Genomic DNA, 20,984 nt, shown 5'->3' on the forward strand with positions numbered 1-20,984 from the left:
TTTAAAAGGTTTTATTTAAAAAAAAAAAAGGTTTTATTTATTTATTTGACAGACAGAGATCATAAGTAGGCAGAGAGGCAGGCAGAGAGAGAGGGGGAAGCAGGCTCCCTGCTGAGACCCTAGGATCATGACCTGAGCCAAAGGCAGAGGCTTTAACCCACTGAGTCACCCAGGTGCCCCCTCTGCCCACTTTTTAATTAGCTTTTTTTTCTATGTGAGTTGTAACTAGCTCGAATATATTATGCAGTCAATTCCTATGTGCAGGATTGCAGGATCAGAAGGATAAGAATTGTCAAAATGCCTTCCCAAGATGCTGTCTGAACTATTGCAAACCCTAAAAAATGTGAAAACATCCCAGTTCATGTCTGAACCAACCAAAGCCTTAATACCAACCTGATTCTTTATTTTTTTTTAAGTTTTTTTTTTAAGATTTTATTTATTTATTTGACAGAGAAAGAGATCAGGCAGAGTTGGCAGAGAGGCAGAGAGAGGGGGAAGCAGGCTCCCCGCTGAGCAGAGAGCCCAATGCAGGGCTCGATCCCAGGACCCTGAGATCATGACCTGAGCACTGAGCCACCCAGGCACCCCCAAACTGATTCTTAAAAAAAAAAAAAGAACAGCAAAATAAAGTGAAAGTCTAAATAAAATACAAGCAAACATAAGATACCACAACCAAGTAAGGCTTCTTTGAGAAAAGTGAGGGCCTTTGCAGTTGGAGAACCTCCAGCAGAATTATCAAATTCACCAAGTCGGCGTGAGGGACTCCATCAGACTGCAGCACGCAGATGGTCCCTTGAAAAGCCCCCAGCATAACAGGACTTGCTGGGAAAGGGACACAGGTGACACTATCCCTGCCCCCACTAGCAAACAAGTGAGAGCCACACCCAGTAGTACTGTCACTGTGGGTCAGCAGCAGCCAGGGACAAAATCATGGTGCAAATGTTGGAAAAGGAGAGCAACGATTATCTGTTTTTGCTAATGCTATGATCGTAACACCAGTAACAAACCCTACAAGGTTAATAAGAGAGAAGTATATAGAATTAGTACATAAGATTCCTTTTTTTTGGGCGCCTGGGTGGCTCAGTGGGTTAAGCCACTGCCTTCGGCTTAGGTCATGACTCAGGGTCCTGGGATCAAGCCCCGCATCGGGCTCTCTGCTTAGCGGGGAGCCTGCTTCCTCCTCTCTCTGCCTGCCTCTCTGCCTACTTGTGATCTCTGTCTGTCAAATGAATAAATAAAATCTTAAAAAAAAAATTCCTTTTTTTCTACATTATTAATAACTTGTTAGAAACAGGAAAACTCCCATTCATAACAACCAAAGCTATGAAGTGCTTATGGATAAATGGAAACAGAGAGGACTGTAATCAGAGTGAAGAACGAGGGACACTCGGACAAAAGGTGTGAGGCCGTATCCCTGGGGGAGGGGAAATCCTCCCGGGGTCGGTGGGTGGGGGGGAGAACGTCCCTGGGGGAGGACGCCCCTAGCTGGGGAGGATATCTAGGGAGGGGGAAGGACATCCCTGGGGGGAGGGATGTCCCAGGGGGACTAAGATGTCCCTGGGGGTAGGACGTTTCTCTGGAGGATGTCCCTTGGTGAGGAGGATGTTTCTGAAGGGGAGATGTTCCTTGGGGGGGGACATCCCTGGGGAGGAGAGAATGTCTCTGGGTGGGGAGGATGTCCTTGGTCAGGGGAGGACATCCCTGGGTGGGGGAGGATGTCTCTGGTGGGAGTCTTGCCTGACACAGCACATTCTTTCCTGTCTCCCCACTTCGGCCTGCAGATGGCTTCCATTTTGTGCATCTCCTTGGACCCTTTCCTAAGACGAGACACTGTCTGGTTCATGAATCATTACGTGAAGCCAGTTAGATCTTCAAACGTACTCAGCTGAATTCCATTTTTTCGTAGATAAAATGGAGCACTCAGGGCCACGTGGACTTGCCTTGGGGAGAGACCAGTGTTGGTGTCGAAAGATCCAGAATGGGCCAACTCATCCAGCCTCGGGGTTTGACAGACGTAGGGGCTGAGACTGCACACCCAACATTCAGGGATCTACAGCTGTTTGTGACTGGCAAGGAGACAGGGACAGTCATCTTCTGATCTCCCACAAGGGTCTTCTTGGATGGATTAAAGACGTAAATGTTAAGAGTGGAAAACTTTTAGAAGAAATTTTGGAAGAACATGACCTTGGGACCAAGACCTCTCTGATGAGACAAACCATAAAAGGATAAAATGGCCTAATTTGATTAATAAAATTCCAAAATGGTGTATGACAAAGAGCTTCAAAAACTCTTGAGATGTGCGATAGATGGTGGGGCCTCTAGGAGGCAGGACGGACAAAGGAGCTCACTCCTTGCAAGCCCGTGTGCAGGGGCTAGGGGCCTGGCCCAGCCAGCTGAGGCTGGGGGGGTGGTGCAGGTGGGGAGGGACGTGGGAGGGGCAGCCCCACTCACCCCACGCAGGGCTGGGCTTCCTCCCCAGCCGCCCGAGGCCACCTCTGCCCCCCAAGAGCGGGTAGGGCTGCCTCTCTCAGGGCCTGCCCTCTCTCTTCTGCAGCAGGCCCCTCGAAGGGCCCAAGGTAGATATCTGACACTGTGTGTTCTGGAATGTTCTATCCATGCTCTCTATGTTGGGAGCCATGTTTCCCAGGATCCTTCCCTGCACAGTTCCAGAATAGATGGGGTCCAAGATGAGCTCTGAGTGAGGCTTAGGAGGCGGAAGTGAGGGAGACACCATGTAGCGCTAAAGTCTGCAGGTGGTTAGGGGCTCGGTGTCAGGGCAGGGATCAGAACTGGGGTTAGGCTGGGGGTCAGGGCTCTGAGTCAGGGCTGGGAGTCAGGACTGGGGTCAAGTTGGGGTGGTCAGGGCTGGGGTCAGGGCTGGAATCAGGGCTGTGGGTTGCCTGGGCTGTGGGGTGGTTAGGGCTGGGGGTCAAGGGTGTAATGTTAGGGGTTTCAGTGTACGATCCTGCACCCAATTCTGATGTGTTTTCCCCCAGACATCATCAAACAAGTGTCTGACACCAACTGAGATCCCCCCCAGTCTAACTCAGCCCTGACCTGTTCCTCCTGGAGGTGCCGTCAGGCCCCACGGGGTCAGTCCCATGAGGCCGCCCCCCAACTTCAGACCCACAGTCACCCACATTCTGACCACCTGCCTGCGGATCCAGAGATCCCACAGCCCCTCCTCGGGTTTGATTGTTGGCTGGAGAGGCTCGCGGAGCCCGGGAGAGTGTGTTGTGCGTGGGGTCACAGATTTGTGATAAGAGGACGTTGCTCAGAGCCCCCAGATGGGAGAGAGGCTCCCCATGTAAGCGCCCTCCCGCCCCTGCACGCCCTCAGTCACTGGCCCCGATGCTCACCCACGTGCCCACCGGCCTGATGGATCCGATCCCAGGCCTTGCTCCTGGGCCTCAGTCTCTCCAGCCCCTGTGCTCTTGAGACCTGGGGATGGGGGTGTCTAGGGGAAGGGGGCCCCGGGCTCCTCCTGGAGCTCTGTGGGGCTCCCCGCAGAATCATGGCAGTGTGGGAGGCGCCGTGAGGCCCACGTACCCGCCGGCAGGGCAGGGGTGATGTGGGCGTACTGGGAGGCAGCCGGGGGGAGCTCAGGAGAGGTCAGGACCCAACAGGGGAAGAGGAGTAGGCGTTGTGCAGGACCTGATGGCCGATGCCCCCCACACCCTGTATACATGGAACCTGAAGCAGAAGGGAGGCAGGAGGGCCACCGGGTGTGGGGGAGAGCCCTGGAGAAGCCAGGGATCTGGAGCCCCAGACTGGCTCTGCCCCTCCTCGGGGGAGGCCCACAGTCAGCCCTTCCCCTCCCGGGCTCTGTCCTTCTGGAGCCAGGGCTGGGCACAGAGGCCGTGGTCGGCAGTCAGCACCCCCCGAGGCCTTGTTCCAGGGATGGGCAGAGGGCGGCATGGGCCCCCCCTCCGTACAGGGGAGCACTGTGGAGGGCTGCCCTGGGCTTCCAGACACACTGCCATCCTGTTCTAGCTGTCGCCTTAGGTCCCTTGCCCAGCATACCTTCGAGCCTGCCTCTCTCTGCCACCTCCAGACACCCCCTGCATTGTTGTATCTGCCTGGGTTCCTCAACCCCCAGTGTCAGCGTCCAAATTAACCCCAGGTCTAGCCCATGCTTGCAGGGAGCACCACCCCTCAGTCCGGCTGTGGGGCTGGGAGCAGCCTGCCTGCTGCGGGTGCTCTGGTCCCAGGAGCCCAGAACATGGAAATTCAGATTCCAACCGCGTGACTGACCCCCCACCTCCCTCATTTTCAGACCGCCCTTTGTTTTTTCCTGTTCTGAGAACTTTCCAGAGACTTTCCAAGCTCTGCCTGGGAACAGCGCAGGGCCCCGGGTTGCCAGCTGCCGTCGCCAGTAATCATCCTTAAAGCAAAGGGACAATTTTAATTTCACAATAATTGGAAATATCAACTGCCTCTCAAGCCGTCGAAACTCATGGAATTTTAATGGGCAGCTGGCTTAGGTTACAGCCAAGAATAGTAGCTCTGCGCCCAGCCTGCATCCATGAGCCCGGGGCAGCACTGGCCTCTGGGAGGAGCGGGGGGTGTGGGTGTGGGACTGTCCCTGCTGAGCGTTCTGGTACCCGAGGGGAGGGGAGTGAGACTCGGAGGCTGTGGGACTCCTCAATCCTGTGGAGCAGAGGACCACGCGTGCAGCACATGTCCCCCTGGAGATGCAGCCTCCTTGCTTGGGTCTGAGCTCTCCTGCTGCCACAATTCCTGGGGGGCCAGAGCCCCCCCCCAATCCCTGGCTCCCACAGCCTGTGCCCACAGAAGCCTTCCTTGGAGCGGGGTTGCACGTCTGGAGTGTCCCCACCACACCTTGGGGCCGGGGTGACCTCCTGTCCTGTCTTGGAGGCACAGTCCCAAGTCTGAAAACAGCCCTTTGACACATTCTGTCTGGTTTTCAGTTTGCAGTGGGCAGAGTGGCAAGTCTGTCATCATTTCCCCATGATCACCCAGTTACTCCAAGACTAGATACAAGACTTTCCTTTCCCCCATTGAGTTTCTCTGAGGCCATTGTCAAAAATCAATTCACTGAACAAGAGAGGATCTATTTCTAGACCTGGTTCCACTGGTCTGTACAGCTACATTCCCCTCACGACTGTAGACTCTTTTCCTTTATAGAAAATCTTGAGGTCAGAAAGTGCAAATCTTCCAACTTTGTTCTTCTTTTCGAAAATTGCTTTGGTTATCACAGATCTCTTACTTTTGCATATAAGTTTTAAATCAGTGTGTCAATTTGAACCCCCTCCTCAAAAACCTGCTAAAATTTTTATTGAGATGGCATTGAATCTATAGACCAACTTGAAGAGAATTGATGGGTTACCAACTAATATCGAGTCCTGCAATTATGAACATGTGATATGTCTTCCTTTGGCAAAGTCTAGTACATCCTCTGTTAAATTTATTCCTCAGTATATTATTTTTTTAGTTGTTTCTTGGTGTTTGTATCTGTAACCTACAACTCTTAAAACTCATCAGTCCCATAGCTTCTTAAATAAATTCCTTAGTGTTTTCTAGGTTCGCAATCATGTTTTCTGTGAATCATGCCTTAACTTCTTGTTCTCAATTTGTATGCCTTTTATTCCTTTTTTGTGTTTTATTCCTCTGGCTAGGACCTCCAATACCATGTCAAAAGAAGCTAGGAGAGCCCCATCATTGCCACGTTCTTGATCTTAGGGGAAAATACTCAGATTTTTGCCATTGAGTAGAATGTTAACTGTCGGTTTTTCACAGACACAATCTATCAAGTTGAGGAAGTTCCTATTTTTAGTTTGTTCATTTAGAAATTTTCATCATAAAGGGGTGTTGAATTTTGACAAATGCTCTCTCAGCATTAACTGAGATAAGTACAAGGTTTTACTCTTTTATTTTGTTGATGTTATGAATAACAAGGAACAATCGCATTTTATTTATTTTATTTTATTTTAGAGAGAGAGAGAGAGAGAGAGAAAGTGGAAGGGCAGAGGGAGAAGGAGAGAGAGAATCCCAAACAGAACTGCACTGACCATGAAGCCCAATGCGGGGCTGGAACTCAGGACCACGAGACCATGACTTGAGCTGAAATCAAGAGTCAGGTGCTCAGCCAGCTGAGCCACCAGGTGTCCCAAGAATTACTTTTTTAAGTGTTAAGTCAACCTTGCATTCCTGGGATAAACTGTACTTGTTCATGGTGTGTTATTCAATGTAGTACTATTTTGCTAAGGATTGCTGTGCTCATGTTAATGAGGACATGAGTCTAGGATTTCTTTTTCTCATGATGTCCTTGTCAGGTTTTGGTATCAGAGTTATGCAGGTCTCATTAAATGAGTACTAAAGTAGTCCATCTTTCTCTGTTTTCTGAGAAAAAGTGTGTAAGGATGATATTTCTTTTTTTTTTTTTTTAAGATTTTATTTATTTAGGGGTGCCTGGGTGGCTCAGTGGTTAAGCCTCTGCCTTCGGCTCGGGTCATGATCTCGGGGTCCCAGGATCGAGTCCCGCATCAGGCTCTCTGCTCAGTAGGGAGCCTGCTTCCTCCTCTCTCTCTCTCTCTCTCTGCCTGCCTCTCTACCTACTTGTGATCTCTGTCTGTCAAATAAATAAATAAAATCTTAAAAAAAAAAGATTTTATTTATTTATTTTACAGAGAGAGGGAGATCGCAAGTAGACAGAGAGGCAGTCAGAGAGAGAGGGGGGGGAAGCAGGCTCCCCGCTGAGCAGAGAGCCCAATGTGGGGCTCGATCCCAGGACCCTGAGACCATGACCTGAGCTGAAGGCAGAGGCTTAACCCACTGAGTCACCCAGGCACCCTGATATTTCTTTCTTAAGTGGTTTTACTCACTCCAACACCATATGGTTCTGGGGATTTACCTATGGGTTAATTTCTTTATGGAAAAAAATTTTTTTTTTTTACCTAAAATCTCATTATGAAAAGTTTAAACCACTCAGAACAAAAAGAATGGATAATGACAGTCATTTCCATTTCTTAGATTAACATGTTGTTTTGCTTTCCTAATCAAATATCCTTCTCTGTATCCATCAGTCAGTCTTACTTTCTGGTGCATTCCTAAAGTGAAGCTGTAGACAGCAGCACTTTCTCCTTCAAGTTCTTAATTATTCAATTTCTTTAACCAATATAGGGCTAAAATTTCTATTTCCTCTTATGTAATTTTGTTGTGTTCTTAAAGAAATTTTTCCACTTTATGTGTTGTCATATCTATTGTGACAAAGTTATTCATATTATTTTCTTAATGTCCTAAATATCTGTGGTCTCTGTAATGATATTCCTAGTATTGGTCATTTGTTTCTTCTGTCTCCTTTTCGATGGTCTTACTGGGGGATGGTAAATTTCATTAATTTTTTTGAAAAACCAACATTCACCTCGCAGTGTTTTACTATGGTTTGCCTCTCTATTTCATTAATTTCCACTCTTTTACTATTTTCTTCCTCCTATTTAATTTGCTCTGTATTTGTTGGCTTCTTAATATGGAGGCTTAGATCATTTTAAACCATCTCTAGTATCAGCATTTCAAATTATGAATTTATTTCCATAAGACTATATATTCCACACATTTTGATATATTGTATTTTCATTACTATTCAATTAAAAACATTTTTCTGGGGCGCCTGGGTGGCTCAGTGGGTTAAAGCCTCTGTCTTCGGCTCAGGTCATGATCTCAGGGTCCTGGGATCGAGCCCCACATCGGGCTCTCTGCTCTCCCCACTGAGCAGAAAGCATGGTTCCCTCTCTCTCTCTGCCTGCCTCTCTGCCTACTTGTGATCTCTCTGTCAAATAAATAAATAAAATCTTAAATTTTTTTTTCTAATTCCCCCTTGTGTGTTTTTTTTTAAGATTTTATTTATTTGACAGAGAGAGAGAGAGAGAGATCACAAGTAGGTGGAGAGGCAGGCAGAGAGAGAGAGAGGAGGAAGCAGGCTCCCCACTGAGCAGAGAGCCCAATACGGGGCTCGATCCCAGGACCCTGGGATCATGACCTGAGCTGAAGGCAGAGGCTTTAACCCACTGAGCCACCCAGGTGCGCACCCCCCTTGTGTTTTGACTTGTGAATTATTTAGAAGCTTGTTACTTGTCAAAAGTTGAGTGCTTTTCTAGATATCACTATTGATTTCTGTTGTTGATAGAAAACATATACTGGATGACTTCAATCCTTTAAAATTAATAAGATTTATTTCATGGCCCAGCACATGTTCTCTCTTGGTAAATATTCCCTGTGCACTTGAAAAGGGTCTGTATTTTGTAGTTGATGGATGTGGTCTTTTATTCATGTTAATTAGGTTAGATTGTTTAATGATGTTCAAATCTTTTCAATCCTTATTGGTTATTTTGTCTGATTTTCTCATCAACTTTGATATAAAAATGTTAAAATATTCAACTATAAGTGTGTTTTGTCTATTATTATTTGTCTCCTTTTAGTTCTCATAATTTTTGTTTCAAATATTTGAAGATACAGACGCTCCAGCTTTCTTTCTTTCTTTTTTTTTTAAGATTTTATTTATTTATTTATTTATTTGAGAGAAAGAGAGAACATGAGAGAGGTCAGCAAGAGAAGCAGACTCCCTGCCGAACAGGGAGCCCGATGTGTAACTCGATCCTGGGACTCCAGGATCATGACCTGAGCCGAAGGCAGTCGCTTATCCAACTGAGCCATCCAGGCGCCCCACTCCAGCTTTCTTAAGGTTATTTTTTCCCATGGTATTTCTTTCTCTATCCTTTTATTTCCAATATAAATGTGTTTTTATATTTAAAGTGTGTCTTTGTTAAACAGAATATAAGTGTATATTTTAAATCCTGCCTGACATGCTCTGCCTTTTAATTTGGGTGTTTAGCCCATTTATATGTAATATAATAATTGATATGGGGCGCCTGGCTGACTCAGTTGATTAAACATCTACCTTTGGCTCAGGTCATGATCCCAAGGTCCTGGGATTGAGCCCCACATCAGGCTCCCTGCTCAGCAGGAAGCCTGCTTCTCCCTCTCCTACCCACCCTGCTTGTGTTCCCTTTCTCACTGTCTCTCTCTGTCAAATAAATAAATAAAATCTTTAAAAATATATGTGTGTGTATATATATAAAATAATTGATATAGTTAGGTCTATATCTACCTATATTCTTGCAAATTGTTTTCTATTTGTCCTGTTTGTTCTTTGCTCTTTTGTTCCTTCTTTCCCTCTTTCTTTTAGATTAACTGATTTTAAAATTTAAAAGTCTTATCTCATCTATTGCGTTTTTTTGCTGCAATACCCTTTTACTATTTTCTAGAGTTCATTTGGGGAGTTCCAATACGTATCATTTGCCTCAAAATCATTTGAAATTACACTATTCTATTTCATGTATAAATAAAGACCTTTCAACAGATAGTTCTATTTCCTTTCCAAATGGAAATTATAATTTACATGTACTTATAAAAATAAACATAGACTACATTGTTACTATTTTTGCTTCAATGTCCAACTGTCTTGGGGCTCCTGGGTGGCACAGTTGGTTAAATGTCTGACTTTGGGTTTCAGCTTGGGTCATGATCTCAGGGTCATGAAATCAAGCCCTGAGTTTAGCTCCATGCTCAGTGCAGAGTCTGCTTAAGACTCTCTATCCCTCTCCCTCTGCCCCTCCCCATTGGTCACTCTCTCTCTCAAATAAATAAATCTTTAAAATATGTTCAACTGTCAAATAAAATAAAATAAAAAATAAAAAATGCTCAGCTGTCTTTAAAGAAATGAAGAAAATAGAAGTGTAGTCTTCCATATTTACAGATGTATTTACCATTTCTAGTGCTCTTCATTCCTTTGCATAGATCCAAGTTTCCATCTGGTGTCATTTCCTTTCAGCTTAAACAGCTTCTTTTGGCATTTCTTGCAGCGTGCATATACTAGCAATGGATTCAATAAGCTTTTGTTTATCTGTAATTACCTTTATTTTGCCTTTCCTTTTCAAGTGTATTTTCACTGGATGTAGAATTCACAGTTGACAGATTTTCTTCCCAGTCCTTTAAAGATGTTTTTCTCTTGTCTTTGGTTCCCTATTATTCCTGATAAAAACTCAGCCATTTTTATTATCATACTAATGTATATAATGTCTCTTTTCCCCTTTGGTTGCTTCTAAGATATTAGTTTTTTTGTTTTCAATAATTTGTGACTCGGTGTGTTTTCTTTGTATTTATCCTGCTTGGGGTTTGTTGAATTTGGGGGTCTATGCATTGATTTTTTAAAATAAATTTGAGAAAAATTTGGCCACTATTTCTTCAAATATATTTTCCCCACGTTACCTTTCTGGGATTTGACTTACACATATGTCACATTCCTTGATGTTATCCTACAGGTCACAAGTGCTCTTTTTATTTTATTCAATCTTTTCTTCTCTGTGATTTAGTTTGGAATATTCATACTGATCTGCCTTCAAGTTCACTGGAAGTTTCTTCTGCAGTGTCCAGAAACCTAGCCAATACATTTTTATTTCAGATGTGATATTGTGATGTTCAGTTCTTGAAATTCCTTTGCAATTTTGGAGTTCCCATTTATATTCCAAAATATCCCACCCCTTTATCCATTATAGCTATCCTTATCTGCAGATTCTTCTACATATTTGTATTATTTTTCACATTGTGTGTCTGCTAATTTCAATTACTGGACATCTAGGGTCTATATATTTTGATTGTGTTTTCTCTTGACCTGGGCCAAATTTTTCTGCTTCTTCACATGTCTTGCACTTCTTAAAAAGATTTATTTATTTATTAGAGAGAGAGAGAGAGAGAGAGAGGATGCCTGTGCAAGCAGGGGGAGGGGCAAAGGGAGAGGAGAGAATCTCAAGTAGGCTCCCCACTGAAGATGGAGCCCAATGCAGGGTTTGATCCCACAACGCTGAGATCATGATCTGAGCCAAAATCAAGAGTTGGACGCTAAACCAACTGAGCCACCCAGATGCCCCCACATGTCTTGTAATTTTGTATCCCATTCCAGACATCATGTGTAGATGAATGGTGGAGATTGTTATGTAATGTTTAATTTTTATTTTGTTTCTATTTCCCCCCAAATGCAAGCCATTCCCCAAGTTTGGGTAAGGGGCTTACCATTCAGATTCTTCTAAGAGTCAAGCTGACTCTGGAGCTGGGACACAGCTTTAATTATACTGCATTCATGTACATTCACCCCAGCCCTCTTCCTCTATTCCACTGCACCTTTTTGATCTGTCAGAATTTGATCAGATATATTTATTTTTTTAATTTTTTAAAAGATTTTATTTATTTATTTGACAGAGAGAGATCACAAGCAGGCAGAAAGGCAGTCAGAGAGAGAGGAGGAAGCAGGCTCCCTGCCAAGCAGAGAGCCAGATGCGGGACTCGATCCCAGGACCCTGAGATCATGACCTGAGCCGAAGGCAGAGGCTTTAACTCACTGAGCCACCCAGGCGCCCCTGATCAGATATATTTAGTTCACCTTAGAGTTAATCCTGGTGTGGCCTGGGGTCTTAGCACTTCCAGAATGTGGAGGACGAAGTGCTCACTTTGCCATTCACTCTATTTTCTACTTTCTTTGCAAAATCTGAGTCCAGGTGGGAGAAAGTAGATTAATGGGGCTGACTTATCATCTAAGACTGTGTTTGTTTCTCTTCCTCTCTGCTCCTCCTTCTGCCAGTGTGAGAACCAGACTTCTGCTCCAGGCATGGATGTTGCTACCACATTCTGTTCTCTATGAAGAGCTTATCTTTCTCAGGAATTCAGTTCATTAAAACGTCTGTATTGGCCTACTAACTCCATAGAAAAGTACAATTTTTTCCCCGTTTTCTTTGTTGCACTATGGGAATGAAAGTCTTTTGCATCCACATCCCAGGTGGAAGGAGATGTACCATTTTCTTTTATTCATTATGCTCCCCATTGAAAGTGCTTCAGCTGATGGAAAAGACAAATTAGTACATCTGTTAAATCCTCCCTCTCAGGTGGAGTGAATGTCATAGATTCTCACAACCTAAAATACTGTTTCGGCATGGCACCATTCATCTAGCCTTTCTTCATATTTCTATTTGTGACTGTTTCCAGAGGTTCTCAGAAATCAGGATAACACTCATCACAGTTTCAATAGCACCTGAGGATCGGTTTTTCACTATTGAGCACCCATACTACTCTTCTGTTCCCATGTGTGTTGGGCTGTACTGAATGGTGAAGTGGCCTACCTCTACTGGGCACTGGCATTGAATGTGGAGGTTGTGAATCATTTTACTTAAAGAAGAGTCCATTAAATTTTAAAAAATCAAATGAAACAGTTTTGCCTTCATTATACTTTGAAAACTTCCAAGAGAAGACTAATAATGGTGCTATCACAATGCATAAAGGAAAAAGTAAACAAGCCCAAATTTTGGCCAGAAACCCAGAAGCCTTCTTTGTGCCAGCTATGGCACAGAATCTGAATTTGTTATACGTGGCTTTGAGGATGCCAACAATGATGATATGCTTTGGAATAATTCAAGGGTCCTAGCTGATAGTTTCTGCATTTGCCCAAAGATGGAAACGCTTAATGGGACATGTATCATATTTGACCTTATAATCGCCCTCAGAAACACAAAAAGAATGTCAACTAGATGCTGTTAAAACAGTTAGATTTAATTTACCCAAGATTCCAGCTGCGTGGAAGAGTTAAATAAAATAGCAGATTAACCTCAGATGAGGAGGAACTGTGGTCGTCAGAGGAAAGTGAATTTTTTGCTCTGTCGCAGTCATTTGGTGTGTCCATTGCTATTGATAATATTAAGAAAAGCTTGCTAAAAAAGAAAAAAAAAAACAGGTTGACCACTTAATGTTTTTAAAAATTAAGCCTTTTTTTTTTAAATTGGAGAGATAACTTCTCTCAAAAAACACCACAAAAAACCAAAAACAAACCATCTGTGAAATAAGCAATAAAAATAGCATTCTAGAAAATGTAAGGAAATCAGAACAAGGAAATGAAATCATTTGCATGAAGTTGAAGGAGATGATTCACCTAAAAATAATCTTAACCAATTCCATAGAGAATAGTTACTGTCAGTTTAGGTGAAGACTGATCTTGATTGACGAGAGATTTGAATAAACTGGAAAACATTTGGGTATTTCTTTTTTTTTTTTTTTAAAGATTTTACCCATTTAACAGAGAGAGAGAGACCACAAGCAGGCAAGGAGAGAGGGGGAAGCAGGCTCCCCGCTGAGCAGAGAGCCCGATGCGGGGCTCAATCCTAGAACCCTGAGATCGTGACCTGAGCCGAAGGCAGAGGCCCAACCCACTGAGCCACCCAGGCGCCCCACATTTGGGTATTTCTGAAACAATGTCTCAGTGTTAACAAGTTGGAAGGAAGAACTTTAGAAATATTGCATGAATTTAGCTATTGCTTTAAGGTCCGGTGAAATCTTGCTGTTAATAGTGATTTCTACGATGAGATTAGTTTGTGGAATTTTTGTGATAACGTTTCATGTACAACCCCATAACAATGTTTGAACATGATATATAAAATCTGTGGTTCTTTTCCCACTATAAATATTTGCTCTAAGAATTTTATGGATGGCCCTGGTTTCTTCTGCCTCAGGGAATTGCAAGTCAGAACCACACTGATGGGGCTCAGGTCCTGATCTCAATGTCCTAGGATTGAGCCCTGCGTCAGGCTCTCTGCTCAGCAGGGAGCTTGCTTCTCCCTCTCCCTCTGCCCCTCTAACCCTCTCATGGTCTTGCATGGGTACATCCCCCAAAAATTGAATGCAGGAATGGGACATGCGTAGGTCCACCCACATTCCCAGCAGCATTATTCACAGTAGTTAAAGTGTCTGAGGACAGACAGATGGATGGGAAGCAGAACGTGGTCCATCCACACAATGGAAGGTTAGTCAGCCCTAACCAGGAGGGAGACACTGACACCTGCCGCCACGTGAATGAACTTGGAGGACATTAGACATTATGTTCAGTGAACGAAGCCAGTCCCCTAGGGACAAATGCGGGGTGGCCCTGTGTTCAGGAGGCCCCCGCCATCAAAGCACAGAGAGGTCGATGGTGGTGTCCGGCGTGGGCAGGGACAGAGAGTGTGTTAATGGGAACAGAAGCTCAGTTTTGCGGGATGGAGGGAGTTCTGGGCTGGAGGGTGGGACGGCTGCCTATTATGCATGTACTTAAAGACAGTTAACAATAGTTGTGGTAAACTTTGTGTGTCCCTTTTACCACATTAAAAATAATTGGGGAAAAAGACTTCGTCGCCTCATCTCGTCTTTTCAATTTTGTGGTTTTATAGGAATTTTTGTCCAGGACATTTTACTGTCTAGTTTATTCAGTTTGGGACCTTGGGACAGACCTCAGAGGAGCGGGGGCCTCCTGGGGCCATCCTGCCGGGTGGTCGGGCGAGGGTGTTCCGAGTGTAGGGCCAGCAGCACCCTGTGCCCGAGGCTTCATCCCTCCTGGGTCTGGGAGCTAGTGCGGTCTTGCCGCCCAGGGGACACCCCTGGGAGCCTGCCTATCATCGCGGATCCGAGAGGGGGTGAGGCAGAAAGTGTGTGAGGTCTGCTCTTGGGATCACTGGGGCCCAGGTCTTGGTAGAATTCTCCAGTCTCCTAGGAGGAGGATGGAAGCTTCCCTGGACAGAGACCATGTGTTCCAGGCCGGAAAGGGTCCTGTAGGGCCTGGCCTGGCACTGTGGCCGTCCATGCTGGCTGTCCCCACCAGGTGCTAAGTAGGTGGCCTGCTGGGGCGGCTTTATCAGGAGCAGAAGACCCGGGGTGTGGAGAAGGGTCCTGCTTCCTCCAGGCATGAAGGACGGGTGTCCTGCTAGCCATGAAGGGCACGGAGGCAGGGACCTGGGCTGGGGGCTTTGGGGACACAGGACTTCCACCGCCCAAATCCAGCAAGGCCCAGCCACACCTGGATGAGGGGCCCCCCAAAAGGGAAAGGTCACACTTTCACCCCAAAGAGCTCCCAAACCCTCCTCTGTCCTTAGCAGTGTGTGAGAGGGCAGGGGATGGTGGGAGACCCCTGCCCAACTGCCTGCCCCCTGCCACTGGCGAGGCAGCTGTGGGGAAGGCTGGGCAATGGTATGTCCGCGGCTGGCCTCAGTCTCCACACCTGTAAATGGGCACATGCAGGGCTGCATGGGGATGAGGAGGCCACCGTGGGGAAAGCACCCAGTGCCACCTCACTGGCTGTGGCCGAAGGCCATTCTGTGCCCAGCTTGGAGCCCCTTCCTCTGGGACGTGACCTTGACCTGGGTCTTGCTGGGTGAGGGCTGGATTGGTACCTTGCCGTGTCAGTGACTCAGAAAGAGGAATCCACCATTTTTATTAAAAAGAACGCTCATCTCTCCTCATCTAAACGTTCACATACGAAGGCTGACCTCTGGGTGATGCCTGCTCACGGTGAGGGGAAAAAAGTGAGCCGTAGGCAGTAGCCACTGCGTCCCCTGGGAGCAACGTGCCAGGGGCCTGTGGTCACCGTGGAGTCGCTGGGGGCCAGGGCTCAAAGCGCAACATTTAGAAATGTCTCCCGCTGTCAATGTCTTATTTGGAGGTGATGCTCCCTGAATTACTTCATGCCTATTTTCTTTCTTCAAAGATCCCCCAAAGAAGAGGAGACATCACTAAGCCAGGTCTGTCTAGGAGGGCGGTGTTTACACCATGCTGGGGACTCCCTTTCCTTCCCGTGACCGTGCCCAAGGTGGGCCTCCCTGGGGGGCCTCCCTGTCCCCAGCCCCCGGCAGCCCTGTGTGGTCCTCCCGGGGGCCCCAGGGAAATAAAGTCCAGTGTGTGCAGGGACAGTGGGCTCCGGGTTATTAGTTTGGGTTCTGTTCGGGAATGATGTGGTCCTACGTAGTTAACGCATATTCTATTTGGTAACAATGTCTCTAATTAATACAAGTTCCATTTAGTAACAATATGTTTTATTTAATTAATTTCATATGTTCTGGGTAAAAACATCAGCCTTCATGTGACTTATCCCCTGTTCACTGGCCCTAATGAATTCCACAGCCCGCCCCGGGCGGGGTCGGCGGGCATTCGGGGAAGGGGCGGCTTGCCCCCCAGAAGGATTGAGAGGGCCTTGGGGGGACCTAGAGCCAGAGTGATTCAGGGGGGTAGGTGTGAGTTGGGCTGGGCTGGGACGCCGAAATCCTGTGTGCATCTCCCTGGTGTCCCTTCTGGCTCCCTCACGGGCCCTATCATTCTCGGGTTCTACTTGTCCCCTTGGTTCCTGTGCCGGGAGCCCCGCCTCTCCCTGGCCCCCAGACCCCCTACTGCTGCTTCCCCGGGTGCTGTCGGTCTCTGAGGCTTGGTCAATGTCCCCGCTTCCCAGGATCAGGGCCGCTCCCTTCTGGAAACGCAAATCCGCCTGTCTCCTAAGCATGGTTCCCAAACTCTGCGTGTGTGGCCCTGCAGGCTCACATACCTGCAGGGCTCATCTGCTGGGACGTCCTGGAGTGTCCTGCTCTCCAGCTCTGGACAGTGTCCCCAGGCCTGGCGGGCACCCAGGGTTAGGTGGGTGATTGGGGTCTACCCTTTGGATGGTGGGCCGTGGTCCTCCCTATCCAGGAGCACTGGGGGCAGGGTTGGCATGGGACAGATGGGAGCTTGACCCCTTTATGAAGCGACAGGATGGTGACAAGTGGGATGGGGGTCTGATGGGGGCACGAATGATCCTCCCTTCCCCCTGGGCGGGGTGTTGGGGCTGACACCCCTGAGGTGAGCCCTGACAGGTGAGGAGGAAGGCCCCCAGGGTGACCGGCCAGCAGGCCCATGAGGACAGGCCCACAGGAAGAGCCCGGCTGGAGACAGAGCAGAGGACTTGGGCCTGTGGCTCAGCTTGGTCTGCTGGGTGCTGGACCCCAAGCCCCCAATGTGGCCTCGTCTGTCCCAGCCGGGGCCCCACAGTCCCATCTTGGGAAGTGCAAAGGGGCCCCGTGCCGGGGAAGCTGGAGCACCGGCCTCGGGAACTGTACTGTCAGCTTTCTTCCTACAGCCGAGGCCACCTTGGGACTGTGAGTAGGGATCAGGGATTGACAGCAGGGACTACACAGCAAGGGCAGGCTTGGGGGCGGGCCAGGCCATGTGTGGGGTTGGCCTCAGGAGGTGACCCAGACACAAGGGAGCAACTGTGTCAGGCTTTGGATATCATGTAGTGCTGACCTCTTGCAGAGCCTGTCCAGCCTCAGTACCCATCTGTAGAATGGGCTGGTGCTCACACCCAGCCCACAGGGAGGTGGGCGGTTCTGATGGGAACAATGTGAGCAATGCGGGCAACCTGGGCACACTGACCTCAGTTTCATGGTGACCAGTGAGCCAGAGGGGACAGTGAGAGGGGACAGTGAGGGGCAGCAAGGGGGACAGTGAGGGACAGTGAGGGGACAGTGAGAGGGGACAGTGAGGGGGTGTTAGGATCCATAATCAAAGGAGCGAGACTGATATAAAGCGAAGTTCAAGCAAAGCTTTACTTCGCACCAAGCATCGAGAATCAAACTGACCTGTCAGGGCCATCTCTTGCAAAGAGGCAACCCCTCCCAGCCTCACAGACTAACTTTTATAGAGGTAGTTTAGCCGGGCTATACACAGGTGGCCAATTGAATTTCAACTCACCCTAGTGGATATATGTACGCCCCACTGATTGGATGCCTTTATCCGGCCTGCCCCGCCCTTGTATCTAGGCTTTGCAAGCAAATTCCTCTGGGAGGGGCAGGATCAATACAAGTTCACCGCAACAAAATGGCTCCCTCTGGCCAACCAGGCCCTTACATTCCCCCCCTTTCTTTGGAGATTAGTCAAATCCTTGACTTTTCAGCTAGTTCTATGTTATATTGAGCATGTAAGACTGCCATTTTATTGCTCTAATTTTCTTTGGTACAAATGACATTAGTGCACAGTCGGCTCATTTTTCCCAATTCCGTTCATCTAATTTCCCACCTATACTTTACATAAACAGGTAACAATAGGAGCAACAATAAACTCACAGTTTTTTAGTCTTAGCTTTAGTCCATGGTCAGCGGGGTCTGTCGGCTGCAGCTTCCATCTCTGGGGGGTGTCCTTACTCTTGGCTCATTTGACGTGACCCGCATGAACCCAGGCCCTAATGCCTTCTACTTTTACTGCTGTGGGGGTGGTTAGGATAACAGTAAATGGTCCCTTCCAGCGAGGCTCCAAGTTCCCCACTTGATAGCGATGTATTCAAACCAAGTCCCCAGGTTGGTAAGGATGTGGTTCCACCACCGTCTCTGTCCCAGTGTGGGCAGTTCGGATCCCTGTGTGGGCTTTTTTTAAGACAGACTGTAATGCCTGCAGTGACTGGAGTATAGACTGATCAGTCATTTCTGCTGGGGCAACCTCCTGTAGCCGAGGACAGAGCAGGGGGGGGGGGGGGGGAGTCTCCCAAACATTATTTCAAATGGGGTCGCCTTGTTTAAATAGGGTGTACATTGTGCTCTGAGGAGGGCAAAAGGAAGGAGATCCACCCATCCACTGCCAGTCTCCAGAATTAGTTTTGTCAAGGTCTCTTTAAGAGTCCGGTTCATTCTCTCTACTTGCCCCAAAACTCTGGGGCCGATAGGCACAGTGTAGTTTCCAATTTGTGCCCACAGCCTTGGCCAATGCCTGTGAGACTGAACTCACAAATGCAGGGCCATTGTCTGACCCGATCGCAAGAGGCAGCCCAAACCTAGGAATTATTTCTTCTAGTAGCTTTTTGGCCACCACTCCTGCCGTCTCATGTTTGGTGGAAAAAGCCTCCACCCAGCCTGAAAAAGTATCCACAAAAACCAACATATACTTGTGCCCATATTTTCCGGGTTTCATTTCCATAAAATCTATTTCCCAATAAATTCCTGGTTCCTTACCTTTCTCTTTTCCCTCTTCCCATTCTAGTTCCTCCCACATTAACTGCCTGGCATTGGGCACATCTATCAACTACATCCTGAACCATACGCCCTAATTTAGAAACCTGGAATTGCTTGCCTATAAGGTCCTTGAGTTTGCGTATCCCCAAATAAGTACCCTGATGTATCTGGTCTACTAACTTCTTACCTAGTCTTCGAGGAAGAATTAACTTTCCTCTTTTAGTCTTAGCCCAGTTGCCCATAGTCTAATTTAGCCCATTTCTGTAAATACTTTAGATCTTCTTCTGAATAGTTCGGTTTTTCTGGTAGGGCTGGAGCCAGGAGTGTAACCAGTTCTTGCACTGTTTCTCGAGCTGCTTGCTTTGCAGCTTTATCTACTAAGTGGTTTCCTTTTGAAATCAGATCAGTCCCCTTTTGGTGTCCGGGGCAATGCATAAGAGCCACCTCTTTTGGGTCCCAAATAGCCTGGAGGAGAGCCAATATTTCTCCTCTGTTTTTAATTCCTTTTCCTTCTGCTGTTAATAGGCCCCTTTCTTTATAACTAGCCCCATGTATATGGAGAGTAGCAAAGGCATACCTGCTGTCTGTATAGATGTTGGCGGTTTTACCTTTGGCCATCTGCAGTGCCTTGGTGAGTGCAATCAGTTCCGCTTTTTGTGCCAAAGTTCCATGTGGCAGGGCTGCTGTCCAGAGTTCCTGCTCAGGAGAAACCACCGCAGCCCCCGCATACCTCTTTCCATCGACCATGTAGCTACTCCCATCCGTGAACAGTCATCTCGGCATCCGGGAGGGGAATGTCTCTGAGATCTGGCCTTATTCCTGTGACTTGGGTTAGGACCTCCCCACAGTCGTGTAGATGGTCAGCCAGCTCCTCTGGCAGCAGTGTGGCTGGATTTAGCACCACCAGGGGCTGGAAGGTCACTTCACTCTTGGTTCATTGAGGAGAAGGGCCTGATACCCCGTTACTCGGGCATTCGTCATCCATCGGTCTGGTGGAGTCTGGAGAAGGCCCTCAATAGCGTGTGTAGTGGTTACGATAAGATTTTGACCCAAAGTCAATTTACTCGCATCCTTGACCAGGAGGGCCGTTGCAGCAATTATGCGGAGGCAAGGGGGGAACCCAGCTGCTACTGGATCTATTTTCTTGCTAAGATAGGCCACTGGCCTTCGCCAAGGCCGCAGAGTCTGAGTTAAAACTCCTTTGGCCACCCCTGCTTTTTCATCCACATACAATTGGAAGGGCTTGGTAACATCTGGGATGGCCAATGGTGGGGCACTCAGTAAGGCTGTTTGTAATTCCTGAAATGCTCCTTCTGCCTCAACTGTCCACTCTATCATAGTGAACCCTCCTTTTGCCAGTTCGTAGAGAGGTCGGGCAATCTCTGCAAACCAAGGTATCCACAGCCTACAGTAGCCCACCGTCCCAAGAAACTCCCTCACTTGTCGGGACATTGTGGGGTGGGGGTATCGGGTGATCACCTGTTTCCTGGACTCAGACAGTGAACACACTCCTTCGTGGAGATCAAAGCCTAGATAAGTGGCATGGCTCTGACAGAGTTGTGCTTTCTTTGCTGACACATGATACCCTTTTTCCTGCAGAGTCTGTAAGAGAGCTCTTGTCCCCCACAAGCATGACTCATAGTCCTCAGCGGCTACTAGCAAGTCATCAACATACTGTAACAGAGTGACTCCTGGGTTGGAGGTTCTGTACTCACACAAATCCTCGTGTAGGGCCTCGTCAAAAATGGTGGGTGAATTCTTAAATCCTTGGGGAAGTCTTGTCCAGGTGAGCTGGCCTTGAAACCCTTTCTGTGGGTCAGACCACTCAAAAGCAAAAAGGGGCTGAGATTCCCTTGCTAAAGATATACAGAAAAATGCATCCTTGAGATCTAAGACAGTATATACAGTTCTTTTGGGGCCCAGGAGGGAAAGTAGGGTGTAGGGATTAGGCACCGTCGGGTGGATATCTTCAACCCATTTATTAACTTCCCGCAAGTCCTGGACGGGCTGGTACTCCCCAGTCTCAGCCTTTTTGACGGGAAGCAAAGGTGTGTTCCATGGAGATTTGCAAGGAACTAGGATCCTGTCTCCTCAGAGGCGGTTAATGTGTTTTCTGATCCCTTCCTTTGCTTCCCGGGGAAGGGAGTACTG

Source organism: Lutra lutra, chromosome 2 (assembly GCF_902655055.1).
Source record: "Lutra lutra chromosome 2, mLutLut1.2, whole genome shotgun sequence".
In the NCBI taxonomy this organism is placed as follows: domain Eukaryota; kingdom Metazoa; phylum Chordata; class Mammalia; order Carnivora; family Mustelidae; genus Lutra; species Lutra lutra.